Here is a 23,411-nt window from a genome sequence, read left to right on the forward strand (position 1 = left end):
TAGACCCCCTAAGGAAATTGATAAGAGGCATGTTGAGCCCATTGAATATTTTATTTTTTTGCCTCAAGCGATTGAATAATGACACAAAGTTGTCACTAAATGATATATTGCTCACACATGCTATGGGCGTATGTGAAATGACACCCCAAAATAAATTCTGCTGCTTCTCCTGAGTACGGGGATACCACATATGTGGGACTTTTTGGGAGCCTAGCCGCGTACGGGGCCCCGAAAACCAAGCACCGCCTTCAGGCTTTCTAAGGGCGTTACAGTTTTGAAGGCCATAAAATGCCAAGATGGCACAAACCCCCCCCAAATGACCCCATTTTGGAAAGTAGACAGCCCTAAATTTAGGGGTACACTAGTGAGACTAGGTAATAAATGGCGGGTGCCCTGAAACTATAAAAAAATAACTAACCAACCAGCGTCACCTGTAACAGTTATATGGTGATCACTGGTGAAAGGGTTAACTAGGGGGCAATCAGGGGGCTTTATGCGGTAGTATATGGGGGTCCCTGGCGCTATAAAAAGCTGCGGCGAACCTAAATACCTACCTGCCTAACTAGCGTCACCTGTGACACTAATACAGCGATCAGAAAAACGATCGCTTATTAGGCTGGGTTCACACTGGAGCGATGCGGGAACGCCACGAATGCGCGGCGGGTTCCCGCATCGCATGCCTCCCGGCGGCAGTTCACACTGCCCTATGCGAACTGCTGGGAGTGTCAGTGAAATGTTACTGACACCCCCAGATCAGTTCGCATATCGCAGTGCGATCTGCAAACTCGGATCGCATGGTGTGAACACCCATGCGATCCGATTCTGCTGCGGGCCAAAAAAAGGGTCCCGTGCGAATTTGCGGCGGGTGTGGCGAATGGCTGAACTCGAATCGCACAGAGATCGGATGTGATTTGCACTGCAGTGCGAATCACATCCGTTCTCATAAACCGCTGCAATGTGAACCCAGCCTTAGTGACACTGGCGACGGGGGGTGATCACGGGGTTAAACCTTTATTGGGGGGGTTAGGGGGGTACCTTAGAACTAAAGGGGGCTAACCCTAACTGCCCTAACAGTTATTAGTCACAAATGACACCCGCCAGGTGATCAGGGGGTTAAACCTTTATTAGGTAATAAATGGCGGGTGCCCTGAAACTATAAAAAAATAACTAACCAACCAGCGTCACCTGTAACAGTTATATGGTGATCACTGGTGAAAGGGTTAACTAGGGGGCAATCAGGGGGCTTTATGCGGTAGTATATGGGGGTCCCTGGCGCTATAAAAAGCTGCGGCGAACCTAAATACCTACCCGCCTAACTAGCGTCACCTGTGACACTAATACGGCGATCAGAAAAATGATCGCTTATTAGGCTGGGTTCACACTGGAGCGATGCGGAAACGCCGCGAATCCGCGGCGGGTTCCCGCATCGCATGCCTCCCGGCGGCAGTTCACACTGCCCTATGCGAACTGCTGGGAGTGTCAGTGAAATGTTACTGACACCCCCAGATCAGTTCGCATATCGCAGTGCGATCTGCAAACTCGGATCGCATGGTGTGAACACCCATGCGATCCGATTCTGCTGCGGGCCAAAAAAAGGGTCCCGTGCGAATTTGCGGCGGGTGTGGCGGGTGCGGCGAATGGCTGAACTCGAATCGCACAGAGATCGGATGTGATTTGCACTGCAGTGCGGTGCGAATCACATTCGTTCTCATAAACCGCTGCAATGTGAACCCAGCCTTAGTGACACTGGCGACGGGGGGTGATCACGGGGTTAAACCTTTATTGGGGGGGTTAGGGGGGTACATTAGAACTAAAGGGGGCTAACTCTAACTGCCCTAACAGTTATTACAGTCACAAATGACACCAATGCAAAAAAAAAAAAAAAAAAAAAAAAAAAAAATGACATTGGTGTCACTGTGACTGGGGGGCAGGGGTAATTGGGGGGGTGATCGGGGGGTAAAGGGGGGGTGTGAGTGTGCCTGGCATGTTCTACTGTGTGTGTGTAGAGTGTTGGTGCAACTCACCGATCCGCTCTCCTCCGTGTCGGAACGAAAAATACCGACACGGAGGAGAGAATACATCACTTCCTCTCCCGTGTTTACATTACAGGAGAGGAAGTGATGTCACGGGGGATTTCTATTCGTCGGGAGCGATCGCGAGGGGGTGGCCATAAATGAATGGCCGCCCCCTCGTCCCGGATCGCTCCCGGACGAAAACCGACCGCCGCAGGCACCGGGCGGGGGCCCGATCGGGCCCCCGACCCGCGGGAGGCAAGGGACGTACATGTAAGCCCTTATGCCTGCCCGTGCCATTCTGCCGACGTACATCGGCGTGCGGCGGTCGGCAACTGGTTAAAGTGATGGGAACAGAATAGACAAAGTGCATTAACATTCACATTTAGGTTTCATTACTCAGGCACAGGATAGTCCAGTTAGACCAATCTCCGTCACAGCTTCCAGCAGAGGGGGTGATGTCCTGTGAATCCTTCTCATAGCCGGCATCCTGACCAGCAGGAATCTTCCAGCATGTGTGCAGAGTCCAAAGAGAGGCTTGGAGAGCAGCTGGTTGATTACAGGGAAGTGCAAAGCTTGAGAAAGGAGCATGCACTACAGACACCCCCCTAGTGCACATGCTCAGGAACACGTCGCCATTTTAGTAATGAAACCTCAATGAGTGTTTTTAACGCATTTTGTCTATTAAAACTACACAGTCTTAACGAAGAGGTGCCTGTTTGATTTCTCTACATGTTTGGAGTTTGCTTCGGCTTCCCCTGCAAGGCTGCCCTGTCTGTATAGACTGTTTCCTCACACAGAGCTTAACAGCTCAAAGGACATTTGTATGGACTCTAATCTCGCACTATATACTATAACCCATACCACCATCCATTGTATATATACATTGTTTCCTCAACCAGAGTTTGGCTTTATGCTGCAGTTCTTAAAAATCAGCTCTAGGCTCCTGCTGCTGTCAGTCAAATCCTGTGAAAAGGGAGCGGGAGGTGTGGCCAAGCCCCAATGTGCGAGACTAGGGATGCACAAAGCCTAGACTGAGGGCACACCCACACAGATGCCCTTTCAGCACATGGCTTTTTGAGGAAAGGAGGAGTGGACAGCACCAGCAAGGATCTCCAGGTAAGGGGCCCCCTCTGTGCAATATCATTGAACAGAGCAGGCAAACATATCCTCTTATTTTAAATTTAAAAGAAATGCCTTTACAATCATTGACCTACAATCTACTTTTCAATAATTACATGTCCTACTGCGTTTCAATTTGACAGTATCTAATCTGCTAGTACAGGGTTCGACAAATCTCAGGCACCAAGTCGACTAGAAGTTGTGCCCTGTCTCGTGGGCTTTTGCACAGTTGGATGGATTCCATTGACAACCCAGAACATGGCCCACTGCGTGCCCCCAGGAATGCAGCAGACAATTGGTAATCCTTTGGAAACTGCTGATCACAGAACAATGTAAGGAGCCAACCACAGAGCAGGAAAGTATAAGACGTTTAGCACCTCTCCATTTTAAATAGAAGGACTTTAGTATCGCAAAAGTGGCTATGCATGAACGTAAAAACTGTGTGCAGCAGCCCCCATTAATTCTTACCCGAGCACCCTTGCAATACAGTGATGTCCATGAGATCCTTGATTCTCTGGGGACTCCTCACTCCCGACTGGTTTTTGCCAGCAGTGGGAGCCACTGGCCCCCACTGCTGTCAATCACAGCCAGCGAGCCAAGCCTCCATGTGTGAATAGACACAGCAACAAAAACGGAGCGCCTGTTTGGGAGCCCCACAAAGCAAGCTGCTTGCTGTGAGGGGACCCAGCAGGAGGGAGGGGCCTAGGAGCACCAGCATTGGGCACAAGAGGAAGATTAGGGCTGCTCTGTGTAATGGTTTTGCAGAGCAGGGGAAGACCACAAGGCTTTACTATTACTTTAACCACTTCCCGACCAATGCACGCCGATATAAGTCAGCAGAATGGCACAGATAGACAAATAGAAGTGCAGGTACATCCCTTTAAATTTGCCACCATGCCACCTTGTCGGGATAGAAAACTGGCTAAAAGACAGAATTCAGAGAGTAGTGGTTAATGATTCTTACTCTGAATGGTCTAAGGTTATGAGTGGTGTACCCCAAGGTTCAGTGCTGGGACCCTTACTTTTTAATATCTTTATAAATGATATTGGGTCTGGGATCAAGAGTAACATTTCCGTCTTTGCAGATGACACCAAGCTATGCGGTGCAATAATGTCCTTACAGGATGTCACCAATTTACAAGCAGACCTCAATGCTCTGTCTAATTGGGCGACTATGTGGCAGATGAGGTTTAATGTTGAGAAATGTAAGGTTATGCACTTGGGGGCTAAGAATATGCATGCATCATACACGCTAGGGGGAGTACAACTGGGGGAAATCCATAGTGGAGAAGGATCTGGGGGTTTTGGTAGATCATAAGCTCAATAATAGCATGCAATGCAAAGCTGCGGTTTCCAAAGCGAGCAAAGTCCTTTCCTGTATTAAGAGAGGTATGTACTCCAGAGAGAGAGAGATCATTTTGCCCCTGTTCAAATCATTAGTAAGACCTCATCTGGAATATGCCGTTCAGTTTTGGGCACCAGTTCTCAAAAAGGATATCAGGGAACTGGAGAAAGTGCAGAGAAGGGCAACCAAACTGATAAGAGGCATGGAGCAACTCAGCTATGAGGCAAGATTAGAGGAACTGAATTTATTCACTCTTGATAAGAGGAGATTAAGGGGGGGGGGGGGGATTTGATCAACATGTACAAATATATAAGGGGTCCATATAGGGAACTTGGTGTCGAGTTATTCACTTTAAAGTCAACAAAGAGGACAAGGGGGCACTCTTTACGTCTAGAGGAGAAGAGATTTCATCTCCAAATACGGAAAGGTTTCTTCACGGTAAGAGCTGTAAAAATGTGGAATAGACTCCCTGCAGAGGTGGTTATGGCCAGCTCAGTGGATTGCTTTAAGAAAGGCCTGGATTATTTCCTAAGTGTAGGTAATATAAATTTATAGGTAAAGTTGATCCGGGGAAAATCCGATTGCCTCTCGGGGGATCAGGAAGGAATTTTTTCCCCTGCTTTAGCAAATTGGATCATGCTCTGCTGGTTTTTTTTTGCCTTCCTCTGGATCAACTGTGGGTATAGAATTGGGTATATGGGCTGGTATATGTATATATGTATGTATGTATGTATGTGTATATATATATATTTTTTTTTTGGTTGAACTGGATGGACTTGTGTCTTTTTTCAACCTAACTATGTAACTATGTAACCTCGAGTCCAATCGCGGGTTCCGCAGATTCGATCACTGCAGGGATAACCACGATCGTCTCACGGGAGATGCTAAAGTAAACAAGCATCTCCTTTTTCTGCCTAGCAACAGTGACACTGATCTCTGCTCCCTGTGATTGGAGCAGAGATCAGTTATGCGTAAAACACAGCCACGCCACCCACAGATAGCAACACACCCCTGGGACACACTTAACACCTACACTGCCAGTGTAATTTACACAGGAATCAGTGCATTTTTATAGCAATGATTGCTGTATAAATGACAATGGTCCCAAATCTGTCAAAAATGTAAAATGGGTCCGCCATAATGTCGCAGTCACAATAAAAATCGCTGATCCATTACTAGTAAAAAAAAAAAAAAAAAGCCAGAAAGAGGCACTTTATGCGATTCTGTCAGTTTTAACAAATCGCATTAGGGATCACTAGTTCTAAGTATTGTGATTCTTTCCTTTTTTTATGCTAATTTATTACATTTGTCTCTTACTCTGAACATCATTATGCTATAGTGGTGAGAGTCTTCAACCACCCCCTCATAAAATACGCACAACTTTTTATATACCTTCTCTTACTTTATACGGGAATATATATATCACTCACAATCTTAGTGCCTATAGAATTTTAGCCTCCTAGGCCAATTTCCTGTCATAGTACCGCGCATCACTCCTTTATCTTTTTAAAAAAAGCCAGAAAGCTATCCTTTTTGTAAACACAAATTTTTGCACAAACCAATCGCTTACTGCGAATTTTACCAAAATTATGTAGAACACTACACATCGGCCTAAACTGGAGGGAAAAAAAAATGTTTACACATTTTTGGGGGATATAGCAAAAAGTAGAAAATGCGTTTTCAAAATTGTCGCTCTTTTTTGTTTATAGTGCAAAAAATAAAAACCGCAGGACTGAACACCACGAAAAGAAAGTTCTATTTGTGGGGAGAAAAAAGAAAAATTGTCAAAAAAAAGTCAATTTGGGAGCCAAGTCGCACAAATGTGCAATTGCAAGTTAATGCGACGCAGTACCCAATTGCAAAAAGTGGTCTTTGGCCAGCAAAATGGTCTGTGGCTTATGTAGAACATCTTTTCCTCCCACAAAACAGAAGCATTGTGCATAAAAATGAGTCAAAACCTCAGTCAATTTATCTGCATCTTACCTCCTTTAGCTGTAACAGGTTTCTGTGCCTGATGTCCCTCCTGCTCCTGGCTGAATTTCCAGGTTCTGACTTCCTATTTCCTTCCTTTACCAGTCCTGATACTACATGTCCCATTCATGCTTTGAGCCTCTGTAGTTTCAGGGCAGGCTTAGGGAGTAGCTTAGCAGTTCTGAGAGTTGATGTGGGTGGGTCCTAAAGTTATGGTGGGTGTTTCAAGGAGTGTATTGGAATTCTGCAGTGAACAAAGTGCTGTACAACAGGAAGTGTAACCTTACAAACTATCTCTTGAACAAGAAATTTGCCATTCTGGCTATAAAGGGCACACAAATGTAAGACTGGTCACTTTTTTCTGCTCCAATCTTATTCTTTTTAACAAAAAAACACCAAGTTGTCTTTATTGAAGGCATGATGCGCAACGTGTTAATCATACTCAGTCTCTGCTGCGTCTACCTTGTCCCTTAGTTGATCAACCATTACACAGTGCGCATTCTCAGCATGCCCAGCTTACTTAAAATTACTATGTCTTTCCAAACACCCCCATTTTATGCAGTTCAACAGCTTTTATTGAATTATGAATAGTTTGCTTGTTCCAAATTCATCCAAATATATTACCTTCAATAAAAGATTCGTCCATTGTGTATGCTTTATGAACTGTATGTAGCCCAACTATATTATGAACATAAAAAGTAGTGCAAAACAAAATTGACATACTGCAACAATCAGCTCAAAACCTCATGATCTCACTGTACTTAACCACTTTCAGACCGGACCATTTTGCTGGTAAATGACCAGAGGTCTTTTTACACTTTGGCACTGCGCTGCTTTAACTGGTAATTGCGCGGTCATGCAATGTTGTACCCAAACAAAATTTGCGTCCTTTTCTTCCCACAAATAGAGCTTTCTTTTGATGGTATTTGATTGCCTCTGCGATTTTTATTTTTTGCGATATAAACGTAAAAAGACCGCAAATTTTGAAAAAAAATGATATTTTCTACTTTTTGTTATTAGAAAAATCCAATAAACTCAATTTTAGTCATACATTTAGGCCAAAATGTATTCAGCCACATGTCTTTGGTAAAAAAAAAGTCAATAATTGTATATTTATTGGTTTGCGCAAAAGTTGTCACATCTACAAACTAAGGTACGTTTTCTGGAATTTACGCAGCTTTTAGTTTACGACTGCCTATCTCATTTCTTGAGGTGCTAAAATGGCAGGGCAGTACAAAACCCCCCCAAATGACCCCATTTTGGAAAGTAGACCCCCTAAGGAAATTGATAAGAGGCATGTTGAGCCCATTGAATATTTTATTTTTTTGCCTCAAGCGATTGAATAATGACAAAAAAAAAATTTTTTTTTTTTTTTTTTACACAAAGTTGTCACTAAATGATATATTGCTCACACATGCTATGGGCGTATGTGAAATGACACCCCAAAATAAATTCTGCTGCTTCTCCTGAGTATGGGGATACCACATATGTGGGACTTTTTGGGAGCCTAGCCGCGTACGGGGCCCCGAAAACCAAGCACCGCCTTCAGGCTTTCTAAGGGCGTAAATTTTTGAGTTCACTTCTCACTACCTATTACAGTTTTGAAGGCCATAAAATGCCAAGATGGCACAAAACCCCCACAAATGACCCCATTTTAGAAAGTAGACACCCCAAGCTATTTGCTGAGAGGCATGTTGAGTTCATGGAATATTTTATATTTTGCCACAAGTTGCGGGAAAATTACAAACTTTTTTTTTTTTTTTTTAACAAAGTTGTCACTAAATGATATATTGCTCATGCATGCCATGGGCATATGTGAAATGACACCCCAAAATAAATTCTGCTGCTTCTCCTGAGTACGGGGATACCACATATGTGGGACTTTTTGGGAGCCTAGCCGCGTACGGGGCCCCGAAAACCAAGCACCGCCTTCAGGCTTTCTAAGGGCGTAAATTTTTGAGTTCACTTCTCACTACCTATTACAGTTTTGAAGGCCATAAAATGCCAAGATGGCACAAAACCCCCACAAATGACCCCATTTTAGAAAGTAGACACCCCAAGCTATTTGCTGAGAGGCATGTTGAGTTCATGGAATATTTTATATTTTGCCACAAGTTGCGGGAAAATTACAAACTTTTTTTTTTTTTTTTTAACAAAGTTGTCACTAAATGATATATTGCTCATGCATGCCATGGGCATATGTGAAATGACACCCCAAAATAAATTCTGCTGCTTCTCCTGAGTACGGGGATACCACATATGTGGGACTTTTTGGGAGCCTAGCCGCGTACGGGGCCCCGAAAACCAAGCACCGCCTTCAGGCTTTCTAAGGGCGTTACAGTTTTGAAGGCCATAAAATGCCAAGATGGCACAAACCCCCCCCAAATGACCCCATTTTGGAAAGTAGACACCCCTAAATTTAGGGGTACACTAGTGAGACTAGGTAATAAATGGCGGGTGCCCTGAAACTATAAAAAAATAACTAACCAACCAGCGTCACCTGTAACAGTTATATGGTGATCACTGGTGAAAGGGTTAACTAGGGGGCAATTAGGGGGCTTTATGCGGTAGTATATGGGGGTCCCTGGCGCTATAAAAAGCTGCAGCGAACCTAAATACCTACCTGCCTAACTAGCGTCACCTGTGACACTAATACAGCGATCAGAAAAACGATCGCTTATTAGGCTGGGTTCACACTGGAGCGATGCGGGAACGCCACGAATGCGCGGCGGGTTCCCGCATCGCATGCCTCCCGGCGGCAGTTCACACTGCCCTATGCGAACTGCTGGGAGTGTCAGTGAAATGTTACTGACACCCCCAGATCAGTTCGCATATCGCAGTGCGATCTGCAAACTCGGATCGCATGGTGTGAACACCCATGCGATCCGATTCTGCTGCGGGCCAAAAAAAGGGTCCCGTGCGAATTTGCGGCGGGTGCGGCAGGTGCGGCGAATGGCTGAACTCGAATCGCACAGAGATCGGATGTGATTTGCACTGCAGTGCGGTGCGAATCACATTCGTTCTCATAAACCGCTGCAATGTGAACCCAGCCTTAGTGACACTGGCGACGGGGGGTGATCACGGGGTTAAACCTTTATTGGGGGGGTTAGGGGGGTACATTAGAACTAAAGGGGGCTAACTCTAACTGCCCTAACAGTTATTACAGTCACAAATGACACCAATGCAAAAAATAAAATAAAAATGACATTGGTGTCACTGTGACTGGGGGGCAGGGGTAATTGGGGGGGTGATCGGGGGGTAAAGGGGGGGTGTGAGTGTGCCTGGCATGTTCTACTGTGTGTGTAGAGTGTTGGTGCAACTCACCGATCCGCTCTCCTCCGTGTCGGAACGAAAAATACCGACACGGAGGAGAGAATACATCACTTCCTCTCCTGTGTTTACATTACAGGAGAGGAAGTGATGTCACCGGGGATTTCTATTCGTCGGGAGCGATCGCGAGGGGGTGGCCATGAATGAATGGCCGCCCCCTCGTCCCGGATCGCTCCCGGACGAAAACCGACCGCCGCAGGCACCGGGCGGGGGCCCGATCGGGCCCCCGACCCGCGGGAGGCAAGGGACGTACATGTATGTCCTTATGCCTGCCCGTGCCATTCTACCGACGTACATCGGCGTGCGGCGGTCGGCAACTGGTTAAACAGTGTAAATACCTTTAATGAATAAAGAACAAAATGTGAAAAATAGTCTTAACTTTTAAAGCATAATATAGTTAAGCACGATTCTGGATAAAATTAAATTTAAATAGTTTGCTTCGAATAAAGATCACGATACTCGGCGCAACATTTTACTTTGTACAAAAAAAAAAGTGCCAACTTTAGTTTATTTTTTTAATTAGTTGAAGTAATTTTTGGGAACATTTGAAAGACTGCTGCCCAAAGACAGCGTGACAAAATATTGCAACGATTGGGATTAGTAAACCACAGACTACAATCTTGCTGGTATTGGAAGAATTTGACATTGCTATTCATTTTAGGGGCCCAGAAATCGGAGTGGTTCGGGGTAGCACTCTATTTCTCTATTACAGTATGCTTTTCTGGATGGTCTTTTATGGCTGTATGAAAAAAATTAAATAAAAAAACATGAATTGATCACAAAATAATGCAACAACTGCCATTTTATTCTTTAGGATATCTGATTTATATAGATATATCCACACACACTTTTGTAAATATTTCATTTTGGGATGCACCGAAACATAGGCCGGAGGCGGCGGCTGCTGGGACCCGAGAGGAGCGGAGGCGGCGGCTGCTGGGACCCGAGAGGAGCGGAGGCGGCGGCTGCTGGGACCCGAGAGGAGCGGAGGCGGCGGCTGCTGGGACCCGAGAGGAGCGGAGGCGGCGGCTGCTGGGACCCGAGAGGAGCGGAGGCGGCGGCTGCTGGGACCCGAGAGGAGCGGAGGCGGCGGCTGCTGGGACCCGAGAGGAGCGGAGGCGGCGGCTGCTGGGACCCGAGAGGAGCGGAGGCGGCTGCTGCTGGGACCCGAGAGGAGCGGAGGCGGCTGCTGCTGGGACCCGAGAGGAGCGGAGGCGGCTGCTGCTGGGACCCGAGAGGAGCGGAGGCGGCTGCTGGCACCGAGAGGAGCGGAGGCGGCTGCTGGCACCGAGAGGAGCGGAGGCGGCTGCTGGCACCGAGAGGAGCGAAGGCGGCTGCTGGCACCGAGAGGAGCGAAGGCGGCTGCTGGAACCGAGAGGAGCGAAGGCAGCTGCTGGGACCAGTGAGGCGCGAGGCGGATGCTGGGACCAGTGAGGCGCGAGGCGGATGCTGGGACCAGTGAGGCGCGAGGCGGCTGCTGGGACCAGTGAGGTGCGAGGCGGCTGCTGGGACAAGTGAGACGCGAGGCGGCTGCTGGGACCAGTGAGGCGCGAGGTTGCTGCTGGGACCAGTGAGGCGCGAGGCGGCTGCTGGGAGCCTGAGGCGCGAAGCGGCTACTGGGACCCGTGAGGCGCGAGGCGGCTACTGGGACCCGTGAGGCAGCTACTGGAGATCCGTGAGGCGCGAGGCGGCTGCTGGGACCCGTGAGGCGCGAGGCGGCTACTGGGACCCGTGAGGCGCAAGGCGGCTACTGGGACCAGTGATGCGGCTACTGGAGACCCGTTAGGGGCGAGGCGGCTACTGAGATCCGTGAGTCGCGAGGCAGATACTGAAATCCGGGAGTCGCGAGGCGGATACTGAGACCCGGGAGTCGCGAGGCGGATACTGAGACCCGGGAGTCGCAAAGGCAGCTACTGGGACCATGAGGAGCGAAGGCAGCTACTGGGACCATGAGGAGCGAAGGCAGCTACTGGGACCATGAGGAGCGAAGGCAGCTACTGGGACCATGAGGAGCGAAGGCAGCTACTGGGACCATGAGGAGCGAAGGCAGCTACTGGGACCATGAGGAGCGAAGGCAGCTACTGGGACCATGAGGAGCGAAGGCAGCTACTGGGACCATGAGGAGCGAAGGCAGCTACTGGGACCATGAGGAGCGAAGGCAGCTACTGGGACCATGAGGAGCGAAGGCAGCTACTGGGACCATGAGGAAAAAAGGCAGCTACTGGGACCATGAGGAGCGAAGGCAGCTACTGGGACCATGAGGAGCGAAGGCAGCTACTGGGACCATGAGGAAAAAAGGCAGCTACTGGGACCATGAGGAAAAAAGGCAGCTACTGGGACCATGAGGAAAAAAGGCAGCTACTGGGACCATGAGGAAAAAAGGCAGCTACTGGGACCATGAGGAAAAAAGGCAGCTACTGGGACCATGAGGGAAAAAAGGCAGCTACTGGGACCATGAGGGAAAAAAGGCAGCTACTGGGACCATGAGGAAAAAAGGCAGCTACTGGTAACATGAGGAAAAAAGGCAGCTACTGGGACCATGAGGAAAAAAGGCAGCTACTGGGACCATTGAGGAAAAAAGGCAGCTACTGGGACCATTGAGGAAAAAAGGCAGCTACTGGGACCATTGAGGAAAAAAGGCAGCTACTGGGACCATGAGGAAAAAAGGCAGCTACTGGGACCATGAGGAAAAAAGGCAGCTACTGGGACCATGAGGAAAAAAGGCAGCTACTGGGACCATGAGGAAAAAAGGCAGCTACTGGGACCATGAGGAAAAAAGGCAGCTACTGGGACCATGAGGAAAAAAGGCAGCTACTGGGACCATGAGGAAAAAAGGCAGCTACTGGGACCATGAGGAAAAAAGGCAGCTACTGGGACCATGAGGAAAAAAGGCAGCTACTGGGACCATGAGGAAAAAAGGCAGCTACTGGGACCATGAGGAAAAAAGGCAGCTACTGGGACCATGAGGAAAAAAGGCAGCTACTGGGACCATGAGGAAAAAAGGCAGCTACTGGGACCATGAGGAAAAAAGGCAGCTACTGGGACCATGAGGAAAAAAGGCAGCTACTGGGACCATGAGGAAAAAAGGCAGCTACTGGGACCATGAGGAAAAAAAGGCAGCTACTGGGACCATGAGGAAAAAAGGCAGCTACTGGGACCATGAGGAAAAAAGGCAGCTACTGGGACCATTGAGGAGCGAAGGCAGCTACTGGGACCATTGAGGAGCGAAGGCAGCTACTGGGACCATTGAGGAGCGAAGGCAGCTACTGGGACCATTGAGGAGCGAAGGCAGCTACTGGGACCATTGAGGAGCGAAGGCAGCTACTGGGACCATTGAGGAGCGAAGGCAGCTACTGGGACCATTGAGGAGCGAAGGCAGCTACTGGGACCATTGAGGAGCGAAGGCAGCTACTGGGACCATTGAGGAGCGAAGGCAGCTACTGGGACCATTGAGGAGCGAAGGCAGCTACTGGGACCATTGAGGAGCGAAGGCAGCTACTGGAACCATTGAGGAGCGAAGGCAGCTACTGGGACCATTGAGGAGCGAAGGCAGCTACTGGGACCATTGAGGAGCGAAGGCAGCTACTGGGACCATTGAGGAGCGAAGGCAGCTACTGGGACCATTGAGGAGCGAAGGCAGCTACTGGGACCATTGAGGAGCGAAGGCAGCTACTGGGACCATGAGGAAAAAAGGCAGCTACTGGGACCATGAGGAAAAAAGGCAGCTACTGGGACCATGAGGAAAAAAGGCAGCTACTGGGACCATGAGGAAAAAAGGCAGCTACTGGGACCATGAGGAAAAAAGGCAGCTACTGGGACCATGAGGAAAAAAGGCAGCTACTGGGACCATGAGGAAAAAAGGCAGCTACTGGGACCATGAGGAAAAAAGGCAGCTACTGGGACCATGAGGAAAAAAGGCAGCTACTGGGACCATGAGGAAAAAAGGCAGCTACTGGGACCATGAGGAAAAAAGGCAGCTACTGGGACCATGAGGAAAAAAGGCAGCTACTGGGACCATGAGGAAAAAAGGCAGCTACTGGGACCATGAGGAAAAAAGGCAGCTACTGGGACCATGAGGAAAAAAGGCAGCTACTGGGACCATGAGGAAAAAAGGCAGCTACTGGGACCATGAGGAAAAAAAGGCAGCTACTGGGACCATGAGGAAAAAAGGCAGCTACTGAGACCATTGAGGAGCGAAGGCAGCTACTGGGACCATTGAGGAGCGAAGGCAGCTACTGGGACCATTGAGGAGCGAAGGCAGCTACTGGGACCATTGAGGAGCGAAGGCAGCTACTGGGACCATTGAGGAGCGAAGGCAGCTACTGGGACCATTGAGGAGCGAAGGCAGCTACTGGGACCATTGAGGAGCGAAGGCAGCTACTGGGACCATTGAGGAGCGAAGGCAGCTACTGGGACCATGAGGAGCGAAGGCAGCTACTGGGACCATGAGGAAAAAAGGCAGCTACTGGGACCATGAGGAAAAAAGGCAGCTACTGGGACCATGAGGAAAAAAGGCAGCTACTGGGACCATGAGGAAAAAAGGCAGCTACTGGGACCATGAGGAAAAAAGGCAGCTACTGGGACCATGAGGAAAAAAGGCAGCTACTGGGACCATGAGGAAAAAAGGCAGCTACTGGGACCATGAGGAAAAAAGGCAGCTACTGGGACCATGAGAAAAAAAGGCAGCTACTGGGACCATGAGGAAAAAAGGCAGCTACTGGGACCATGAGGAAAAAAGGCAGCTACTGGGACCATGAGGAAAAAAGGCAGCTACTGGGACCATGAGGAAAAAAGGCAGCTACTGGGACCATGAGGAAAAAAGGCAGCTACTGGGACCATGAGGAAAAAAGGCAGCTACTGGGACCATGAGGAAAAAAGGCAGCTACTGGGACCATGAGGAAAAAAGGCAGCTACTGGGACCATGAGGAAAAAAGGCAGCTACTGGGACCATGAGGAAAAAAGGCAGCTACTGGGACCATGAGGAAAAAAAGGCAGCTACTGGGACCATGAGGAAAAAAAGGCAGCTACTGGGACCATGAGGAAAAAAGGCAGCTACTGAGACCATTGAGGAGCGAAGGCAGCTACTGGGACCATTGAGGAGCGAAGGCAGCTACTGGGACCATTGAGGAGCGAAGGCAGCTACTGGGACCATTGAGGAGCGAAGGCAGCTACTGGGACCATTGAGGAGCGAAGGCAGCTACTGGGACCATTGAGGAGCGAAGGCAGCTACTGGGACCATTGAGGAGCGAAGGCAGCTACTGGGACCATTGAGGAGTGAAGGCAGCTACTGGGACCATTGAGGAGCGAAGGCAGCTACTGGGACCATTGAGGAGCGAAGGCAGCTACTGGGACCATTGAGGAGCGAAGGCAGCTACTGGGACCATTGAGGAGCGAAGGCAGCTACTGGGACCATTGAGGAGCGAAGGCAGCTACTGGGACCATTGAGGAGCGAAGGCAGCTACTGGGACCATTGAGGAGCGAAGGCAGCTACTGGGACCATTGAGGAGCGAAGGCAGCTACTGGGACCATTGAGGAGCGAAGGCAGCTACTGGGACCATTGAGGAGCGAAGGCAGCTACTGGGACCATTGAGGAGCGAAGGCAGCTACTGGGACCATTGAGGAGCGAAGGCAGCTACTGGGACCATTGAGGAGCGAAGGCAGCTACTGGGACCATTGAGGAGCGAAGGCAGCTACTGGGACCATGAGGAGCGAAGGCAGCTACTGGGACCATGAGGAGCGAAGGCAGCTACTGCGACCATGAGGAGCGAAGGCAGCTACTGGGACCCTTGAGGCGACGACTGGGACCATGAGGAGCGAAGACAGCTGCTGGGACCCTTGAGGCAGCTACTGGGACCATGAGGAGCGAAGGCGACTACTGGGATCATGAGGAGCGAAGGCAGCTACTGGGACCATGAGGAGCGAAGGCAGCTACTGGGACCATGAGGAGCGAAGGCGACTACTGGGACCATGAGGAGCGAAGGCAGCTACTGGGACCATGAGGAGCGAAGGCGGCTACTGGGACCATGAGGAGCGAAGGCAGCTACTGGGACCATGAGGAGCGAAGGCGACTACTGGGACCATGAGGAGCGAAGGCAGCTGCTGGGACCCTTGAGGCAGCTGCTGGGACCCTTGAGGCAGCTGCTGGGACCATGAGGAGCGAAGGCGGCTACTGGGACCATGAGGAGCGAAGGCGACTACTGGGACCATGAGGAGCGAAGGCGACTACTGGGACCATGAGGAGCGAAGGCTACTACTGGGACCATGAGGAGCGAAGGCTACTACTGGGACCATGAGGAGCGAAGGCGACTACTGGGACCATGAGGAGCGAAGGCGACTACTGGGACCATGAGGAGCGAAGGCAGCTACTGGGACCATTGAGGAGCGAAGGCAGCTACTGGGACCATTGAGGAGCGAAGGCAGCTACTGGGACCATTGAGGAGCGAAGGCAGCTACTGGGACCATTGAGGAGCGAAGGCAGCTACTGGGACCAATGAGGAGCGAAGGCAGCTACTGGGACCATTGAGGAGCGAAGGCAGCTACTGGGACCATTGAGGAGCGAAGGCAGCTACTGGGACCATTGAGGAGCGAAGGCAGCTACTGGGACCATTGAGGAGCGAAGGCAGCTACTGGGACCATTGAGGAGCGAAGGCAGCTACTGGGACCATTGAGGAGCGAAGGCAGCTACTGGGACCATTGAGGAGCGAAGGCAGCTACTGGGACCATTGAGGAGCGAAGGCAGCTACTGGGACCATTGAGGAGCGAAGGCAGCTACTGGGACCATTGAGGAGCGAAGGCAGCTACTGGGACCATTGAGGAGCGAAGGCAGCTACTGGGACCATTGAGGAGCGAAGGCAGCTACTGGGACCATTGAGGAGCGAAGGCAGCTACTGGGACCATTGAGGAGCGAAGGCAGCTACTGGGACCATTGAGGAGCGAAGGCAGCTACTGGGACCATTGAGGAGCGAAGGCAGCTACTGGGACCATGAGGAGCGAAGGCAGCTACTGCGACCATGAGGAGCGAAGGCAGCTACTGGGACCATGAGGAGCGAAGGCAGCTACTGGGACCCTTGAGGCGACGACTGGGACCATGAGGAGCGAAGACAGCTGCTGGGTCCCTTGAGGCAGCTACTGGGACCATGAGGAGCGAAGGCGACTACTGGGATCATGAGGAGCGAAGGCAGCTACTGGGACCATGAGGAGCGAAGGCGACTACTGGGACCATGAGGAGCGAAGGCAGCTACTGGGACCATGAGGAGCGAAGGCAGCTACTGGGACCATGAGGAGCGAAGGCAGCTACTGGGACCATGAGGAGCGAAGGCGGCTACTGGGACCATGAGGAGCGAAGGCGACTACTGGGACCCTTGAGGCAGCTGCTGGGACCCTTGAGGCAGCTGCTGGGACCATGAGGAGCGAAGGCGGCTACTGGGACCATGAGGAGCGAAGGCGACTACTGGGACCATGAGGAGCGAAGGCGACTACTGGGACCATGAGGAGCGAAGGCTACTACTGGGACCATGAGGAGCGAAGGCTACTACTGGGACCATGAGGAGCGAAGGCAGCTACTGGGACCATGAGGAGCGAAGGCAGCTACTGGGACCATGAGGAGCGAAGGCAGCTACTGGGACCCTTGAGGCGACGACTGGGACCATGAGGAGCGAAGGCAGCTGCTGGGACCATGAGGAGCGAAGGCAGCTGCTGGGACCATGAGGAGCGAAGGCAGCTGCTGGGACCATGAGGAGCGAAGGCAGCTGCTGGGACCATGAGGAGCGAAGGCAGCTGCTGGGACCATGAGGAGCGAAGGCAGCTGCTGGGACCATGAGGAGCGAAGGCAGCTGCTGGGACCATGAGGAGCGAAGGCAGCTGCTGGGACCATGAGGAGCGAAGGCAGCTGCTGGGACCATGAGGAGCGAAGGCAGCTGCTGGGACCATGAGGAGCGAAGGCAGCTGCTGGGACCATGAGGAGCGAAGGCAGCTGCTGGGACCATGAGGAGCGAAGGCAGCTGCTGGGACCATGAGGAGCGAAGGCAGCTACTGGGACCATGAGGAGCGAAGGCAGCTACTGGGACCATGAGGAGCGAAGGCAGCTACTGGGACCATGAGGAGCGAAGGCAGCTACTGGGACCATGAGGAGCGAAGGCAGCTACTGGGACCATGAGGAGCGAAGGCAGCTACTGGGACCATGAGGAGCGAAGGCAGCTACTGGGACCATGAGGAGCGAAGGCAGCTACTGGGACCATGAGGAGCGAAGGCGGCTACTGGGACCATGAGGAGCGAAGGCGGCTACTGGGACCATGAGGAGCGAAGGCGGCTACTGGGACCATGAGGAGCGAAGGCGGCTACTGGGACCATGAGGAGCGAAGGCGGCTACTGGGACCATGAGGAGCGAAGGCGGCTACTGGGACCATGAGGAGCGAAGGCGACTACTGGGACCATGAGGAGCGAAGGCGGCTACTGGGACCATGAGGAGCGAAGGCGACTACTGGGACCATGAGGAGCGAAGGCGACTACTGGGACCATGAGGAGCGAAGGCGACTACTGGGACCATGAGGAGCGAAGGCGACTACTGGGACCATGAGGAGCGAAGGCGACTACTGGGACCATGAGGAGCGAAGGCGACTACTGGGACCATGAGGAGCGAAGGCGACTACTGGGACCATGAGGAGCGAAGGCAGCTGCTGGGACCCTTGAGGCAGCTGCTGGGACCTTTGAGGCAGCTGCTGGGACCATGAGGAGCGAAGGCAGCTACTGGGACCATGAGGAGCGAAGGCGGCTACTGGGACCATGAGGAGCGAAGGCGGCTACTGGGACCATGAGGAGCGAAGGCGACTACTGGGACCATGAGGAGCGAAGGCGACTACTGGGACCATGAGGAGCGAAGGCGACTACTGGGACCATGAGGAGCGAAGGCGACTACTGGGACCATGAGGAGCGAAGGCGACTACTGGGACCATGAGGAGCGAAGGCGACTACTGGGACCATGAGGAGCGAAGGCGACTACTGGGACCATGAGGAGCGAAGGCGACTACTGGGACCATGAGGAGCGAAGGCGACTACTGGGACCATGAGGAGCGAAGGCGACTACTGGGACCATGAGGAGCGAAGGCGACTACTGGGACCATGAGGAGCGAAGGCGACTACTGGGACCATTGAGGAGCGAAGGCGACTACTGGGACCATTGAGGAGCGAAGGCGACTACTGGGACCATTGAGGAGCGAAGGCGACTACTGGGACCATTGAGGAGCGAAGGCGACTACTGGGACCATTGAGGAGCGAAGGCGACTACTGGGACCATTGAGGAGCGAAGGCGACTACTGGGACCATTGAGGAGCGAAGGCGACTACTGGGACCATGAGGAGCGAAGGCGACTACTGGGACCATGAGGAGCGAAGGCGACTACTGGGACCATGAGGAGCGAAGGCGACTACTGGGACCATTGAGGAGCGAAGGCGACTACTGGGACCATTGAGGAGCGAAGGCGGCTACTGGGACCATTGAGGAGCGAAGGCGGCTACTGGGACCATTGAGGAGCGAAGGCGGCTACTGGGACCATTGAGGAGCGAAGGCGGCTACTGGGACCATTGAGGAGCGAAGGCGGCTACTGGGACCATTGAGGAGCGAAGGCAGCTACTGGGACCATTGAGGAGCGAAGGCAGCTACTGGGACCATTGAGGAGCGAAGGCAGCTGCTGGGACCCTTGAGGCAGCTACTGGGACCATGAGGAGCGAAGGCGACTACTGGGACCATGAGGAGCGAAGGCAGCTGCTGGGACCCTTGAGGCAGCTGCTGGGACCTTTGAGGCAGCTGCTGGGACCATGAGGAGCGAAGGCGGCTACTGGGACCATGAGGAGCGAAGGCGGCTACTGGGACCATGAGGAGCGAAGGCGGCTACTGGGACCATGAGGAGCGAAGGCGACTACTGGGACCATGAGGAGCGAAGGCGACTACTGAGACCATGAGGAGCTGCTGGGACCATGAGGAGCGAAGGCGGCTGCTGGGACCATGAGGAGCGAAGGCGACTACTGGGACCATGAGGAGCGAAGGCAGCTGCTGGGACCCTTGAGGCAGCTGCTGGGACCTTTGAGGCGGCTGCTGGGACCATGAGGAGCGAAGGCGGCTGCTGGGACCATGAGGAGCGAAGGCGGCTGCTGGGACCATGAGGAGCGAAGGCGGCTGCTGGGACCATGAGGAGCGAAGGCGGCTGCTGGGACCATGAGGAGCGAAGGCGGCTGCTGGGACCATGAGGAGCGAAGGCGGCTGCTGGGACCATGAGGAGCGAAGGCGGCTGCTGGGACCATGAGGAGCGAAGGCGGCTGCTGGGACCATGAGGAGCGAAGGCGGCTGCTGGGACCATGAGGAGCGAAGGCGGCTGCTGGGACCATGAGGAGCGAAGGCGGCTGCTGGGACCATGAGGAGCGAAGGCGGCTGCTGGGACCATGAGGAGCGAAGGCGGCTGCTGGGACCATGAGGAGCGAAGGCGGCTGCTGGGACCATGAGGAGCGAAGGCGGCTGCTGGGACCATGAGGAGCGAAGGCGGCTGCTGGGACCATGAGGAGCGAAGGCGGCTGCTGGGACCATGAGGAGCGAAGGCGGCTGCTGGGACCATGAGGAGCGAAGGCGGCTGCTGGGACCATGAGGAGCGAAGGCGGCTGCTGGGACCATGAGGAGCGAAGGCGGCTGCTGGGACCATGAGGAGCGAAGGCGGCTGCTGGGACCATGAGGAGCGAAGGCGGCTGCTGGGACCATGAGGAGCGAAGGCGGCTGCTGGGACCATGAGGAGCGAAGGCGGCTGCTGGGACCATGAGGAGCGAAGGCGGCTGCTGGGACCATGAGGAGCGAAGGCGGCTGCTGGGACCATGAGGAGCGAAGGCGGCTGCTGGGACCATGAGGAGCGAAGGCGGCTGCTGGGACCATGAGGAGCGAAGGCGGCTGCTGGGACCATGAGGAGCGAAGGCGGCTGCTGGGACCATGAGGAGCGAAGGCGGCTGCTGGGACCATGAGGAGCGAAGGCGGCTGCTGGGACCATGAGGAGCGAAGGCGGCTGCTGGGACCATGAGGAGCGAAGGCGGCTGCTGGGACCATGAGGAGCGAAGGCGGCTGCTGGGACCATGAGGAGCGAAGGCGGCTGCTGGGACCATGAGGAGCGAAGGCGGCTGCTGGGACCATGAGGAGCGAAGGCGGCTGCTGGGACCATGAGGAGCGAAGGCGGCTGCTGGGACCATGAGGAGCGAAGGCGGCTGCTGGGACCATGAGGAGCGAAGGCGGCTGCTGGGACCATGAGGAGCGAAGGCGGCTGCTGGGACCATGAGGAGCGAAGGCGGCTGCTGGGACCATGAGGAGCGAAGGCGGCTGCTGGGACCATGAGGAGCGAAGGCGGCTGCTGGGACCATGAGGAGCGAAGGCGGCTGCTGGGACCATGAGGAGCGAAGGCGGCTGCTGGGACCATGAGGAGCGAAGGCGGCTGCTGGGACCATGAGGAGCGAAGGCGGCTGCTGGGACCATGAGGAGCGAAGGCGGCTGCTGGGACCATGAGGAGCGAAGGCGGCTGCTGGGACCATGAGGAGCGAAGGCGGCTGCTGGGACCATGAGGAGCGAAGGCGGCTGCTGGGACCATGAGGAGCGAAGGCGGCTGCTGGGACCATGAGGAGCGAAGGCGGCTGCTGGGACCATGAGGAGCGAAGGCGGCTGCTGGGACCATGAGGAGCGAAGGCGGCTGCTGGGACCATGAGGAGCGAAGGCGGCTGCTGGGACCATGAGGAGCGAAGGCGGCTGCTGGGACCATGAGGAGCGAAGGCGGCTGCTGGGACCATGAGGAGCGAAGGCGGCTGCTGGGACCATGAGGAGCGAAGGCGGCTGCTGGGACCATGAGGAGCGAAGGCGGCTGCTGGGACCATGAGGAGCGAAGGCGGCTGCTGGGACCATGAGGAGCGAAGGCGGCTGCTGGGACCATGAGGAGCGAAGGCGGCTGCTGGGACCATGAGGAGCGAAGGCGGCTGCTGGGACCATGAGGAGCGAAGGCGGCTGCTGGGACCATGAGGAGCGAAGGCGGCTGCTGGGACCATGAGGAGCGAAGGCGGCTGCTGGGACCATGAGGAGCGAAGGCGGCTGCTGGGACCATGAGGAGCGAAGGCGGCTGCTGGGACCATGAGGAGCGAAGGCGGCTGCTGGGACCATGAGGAGCGAAGGCGGCTGCTGGGACCATGAGGAGCGAAGGCGGCTGCTGGGACCATGAGGAGCGAAGGCGGCTGCTGGGACCATGAGGAGCGAAGGCGGCTGCTGGGACCATGAGGAGCGAAGGCGGCTGCTGGGACCATGAGGAGCGAAGGCGGCTGCTGGGACCATGAGGAGCGAAGGCGGCTGCTGGGACCATGAGGAGCGAAGGCGGCTGCTGGGACCATGAGGAGCGAAGGCGGCTGCTGGGACCATGAGGAGCGAAGGCGGCTGCTGGGACCATGAGGAGCGAAGGCGGCTGCTGGGACCATGAGGAGCGAAGGCGGCTGCTGGGACCATGAGGAGCGAAGGCGGCTGCTGGGACCATGAGGAGCGAAGGCGGCTGCTGGGACCATGAGGAGCGAAGGCGGCTGCTGGGACCATGAGGAGCGAAGGCGGCTGCTGGGACCATGAGGAGCGAAGGCGGCTGCTGGGACCATGAGGAGCGAAGGCGGCTGCTGGGACCATGAGGAGCGAAGGCGGCTGCTGGGACCATGAGGAGCGAAAACGGCTGCTGGGACCATGAGGAGCGAAGGCGGCTGCTGGGACCATGAGGAGCGAAGGCGGCTGCTGGGACCATGAGGAGCGAAGGCGGCTGCTGGGACCATGAGGAGCGAAGGCGGCTGCTGGGACCATGAGGAGCGAAGGCAGCTGCTGGGACCATGAGGAGCGAAGGCAGCTACTGGGACCATGAGGAGCGAAGGCAGCTACTGGGACCATGAGGAGCGAAGGCAGCTACTGGGACCATGAGGAGCGAAGGCAGCTACTGGGACCATGAGGAGCGAAGGCAGCTACTGGGACCATGAGGAGCGAAGGCAGCTACTGGGACCCTTGAGGCGACGACTGGGACCATGAGGAGCGAAGACAGCTGCTGGGACCCTTGAGGCAGCTACTGGGACCATGAGGAGCGAAGGCAGCTGCTGGGACCCGCGAGGAGGCTGCTTCGGTGCATCCCTAAATGAAATATTTACAAGTATAGATATATAGAGATAATAGATAGATATACACGCTAAAGAATATAATGGCAGTTGTTGCATTATTTTGTGATCAATGTTTTTTTATTGAATTTTTTTCATATAGCCATAAAAGACCATCCAGAAAAGCATACTGTAATAGAGAAATGTATAGTATATAGCCTCTAAACATGTAAAATGTTGTTGGGTATAGTATACCAGTGCAAGAACCTGTGTATAAGAAATCGAGTGCTACCCTGAACCACTCCGATTTCTGGGCCCCTTTAAGGAATAGTCATGTCAAATCCTCCCAATTCCAGCAAGATTATAGTCTGTGGTTTACTAATCCAAATTGTTGCAATATTTTGTCACGCTGTATTTGGGCAGCAGTCTTTGGCCCCTTTCACACATGCGGACATTATGTCCGCATTTCATCCATCCGTTTGTGGATTAAATATGGACATACATGCA

The 23,411-nt window shown here is 53.4% G+C and overlaps 1 long non-coding RNA gene across 3 annotated transcripts in view; it reads right to left on the reverse strand.

Moving 5' to 3' along the window:
• LOC143959116 (uncharacterized) overlaps positions 1-23,411 on the reverse strand; it is a 126,274-nt gene that overhangs the window by 50,364 nt on the left and 52,499 nt on the right. The window contains exon 1 of one of the 3 annotated variants that reach the window (XR_013270177.1): positions 6,463-6,572. The exons of the other annotated variants lie outside the window; for them this stretch is intronic. This is a non-coding gene — a long non-coding RNA (uncharacterized LOC143959116). Of the gene's footprint in view, positions 1-6,462; positions 6,573-23,411 lie in introns of those variants that run through there. 3 annotated transcript variants of the gene reach the window in all.

This window comes from Lithobates pipiens, unplaced genomic scaffold, assembly GCF_037356315.1.
Source record: "Lithobates pipiens isolate NorthernLeopardFrog02 unplaced genomic scaffold, aLitPip1_a1.2 Scaffold_67, whole genome shotgun sequence".
NCBI lineage: Eukaryota > Metazoa > Chordata > Amphibia > Anura > Ranidae > Lithobates > Lithobates pipiens.